The sequence below is a fragment of the Chinchilla lanigera genome, unplaced genomic scaffold (genome assembly GCF_000276665.1).
Source record: "Chinchilla lanigera isolate Chin_1 unplaced genomic scaffold, ChiLan1.0 scaffold00015, whole genome shotgun sequence".
NCBI classification, from domain to species: domain Eukaryota; kingdom Metazoa; phylum Chordata; class Mammalia; order Rodentia; family Chinchillidae; genus Chinchilla; species Chinchilla lanigera.
The window spans coordinates 21,048,821-21,051,172 of NW_004955416.1; positions in this window are offsets into that span (position 1 = coordinate 21,048,821).

A 2,352-nucleotide genomic window follows, 5' to 3' on the forward strand; every position below is an offset into this window, starting at 1 on the left:
CCGGTACTGGAAAAAAAAACCAAAAAAACAAACCAGACTCAGTCACCAACCTGTGGCTCTATTGGGATCTGTGCCTTTAAAAGGTGGAGCCTAATTGGAGGCAGTGAGGTCATGGGGGCATACCCTCAAAGGGGTTATCCAGATCTGGCTACATCCTCTCTGTCTTTTACTTCCTGGCTGTGGTGGTGTAGACATTTTTGCTCCACAGTTCAGGAATACACTATCTTATCAGGGCCCCAAACCAAGGGCCTGAAACCTCTCAAACTGAGCCAAAATGAACCTTTCTCCTTACAACCTGATTATGTCATCTAGTTTATTACAGCGAGAGAAAGTTAATTAACATAGGAGCTAGTTTCATCTCATGTGCATGTGCGTGTGTGTGTGTGTGTGTGTGTGTGTGTGTATGTGTATGTGTGTGTTGCTGGGGACTGAACCCAGGGCATGTGCACTGAACTACATTACATCCCCAGCCCTTCATTTTTTAATTTTGAGGGAAGATCTTACTAAATTGCCCAGGCAGGACAGGAGTGGGTAACCCTCCTGCCTCAGCCTCCCGAGTGCTGGGATTACAGGTGTGCACCACCACGCCTGGCTAAAATACTGTTTTAACATCCTGAGTAGCTGGGGTTCTAGGTGCCCTCACCGTACCCAGCTTCTATGTGTATTGTGGGGTCACAGGTGGCCCGTCCTCTGGTGTCCAAGTCAACTTGTGAGCCCCTTCCTCATTCTGTATGGAATGAGGGGGAGAGAGAGGAAGGCTTGTAAGTAGCTTTCCTTCCTCTGCCTCACTTGAACTAATAGTTGGGTGTAAGGTTAACTGTGATAAAGCAATTCCTTTTTCCACTATCATTTATTTAAACAGATGGGCTGTACAGGAGAGTTTGGTGAGGAACGGGTAAGAGGGCAGCCAGTGACAGTGCTAGATACCGCTCCCCCCCCGGGGGGGGGGGGACTGTGATTCCCCCAGGGCTGCGGCTTCTCCTGGCAGTGCGCTTCTCCGCCCAGTGGTCTTGCCAGGCCCTGCCCGGAGCCCACCTCCCGAAACCGGAAGACAGGAGGATCCTCTTGTTTTTCATGGCTTTCAACACAATCTAAGGTAGCTAGCTGCCTAGTACTGTTGCAGTTACATGCAATGTTTTCTGATCTCCAAGGCCTGCAAGGCCCGCAATCAATTTTTCATCAGTTCTCTATATTTTCATTGCGTTAGACTCAGTATGACAGACAGCTTTCCTGTCAAAAGCAATACAAGTTATCTATTATGTAGGTTTTTTTTTAGTTTAGTTTAATTTAGAACTCATGGCGACCCTCCAGCCTCAGCCTTCTGACCACTAGATTTTTTTTTTTTTTAAATTAGAAATTGTATTAGCTTACAGCCCACATCTCAGTTCTGACAGCCTACTTGGGCTGCTCTCTCTTGGCTCCTGGTGTTGGAATTTCAAGCAAGGAATTTAAAGCAGATTAAATAGAACTGTGTTCTATTAAAGCAATGGGCAATGCGCTTGAAATGTATGAACATACAGAAAATCTCACTGAAGAAATATAGAGTGGGAGGAAATTGGAGAATTAAACATCTAAAATTGAGTATTTTTTTTTTTTTTCTTTTTTGAGACAGGGTCTCACTATGCAGTTCAGGCTGGCCTTGAGCTCACTTTGTAGCCCAGGATGGTCTTGAACTCATAACAATCCTCTTGCCTCAGCCTCCCGAGTGCTGGGATTACAGGCATGCGCCACCACACGCTAAATTCTCCTAATCTAATGGAATGCGATTCCTAGTTGAACGGTTTTTTTCATGCCCTATTGGGTATTTTTTTTTTTTTTTAAACCGGGCCTCACTCTGTAGTTTAGCTGGCCTTGAACTCACTGTGTAGCCCAGACTAGCCTCAGACTCACAGTGATCCTCCTGCTTCAGCTGACTCTTGACCGCTGGGGTTACTCCCATGTGGTCCCAACCCTTTTTAAAAATTTTTATTTTGATATAATTTCTTGCTAAATTCCCTGGCAGGATTTGATCTTGTGATTCACCTGCCTCAGCTTCCCAGAGGGCTGAGATTATAAGCCTGTGCCACCATGCCTGGCTTCGATTATTTTAACAGCTACAATGATGCAGTGCAAGTAAACAAAATAAAATCTAAGGCAAAGTCTCCACCTCTAAAAGAGTAGTCTACTCTAAAAGTGGAGCCTGCTTAAGCGAGGATGTGACCCTTGTACCCAAGGAGATAAACAACAGCCTTAGACAAGGGATGATGGGACACTAACTAGCATCAGCATTAGGTCAGGGAAGTTCTAAAGCAGAGAAGTTGCTTTGTTTTTGTATTTTGACTTTTCTTAGTACACATTTGTAGTACATAATGA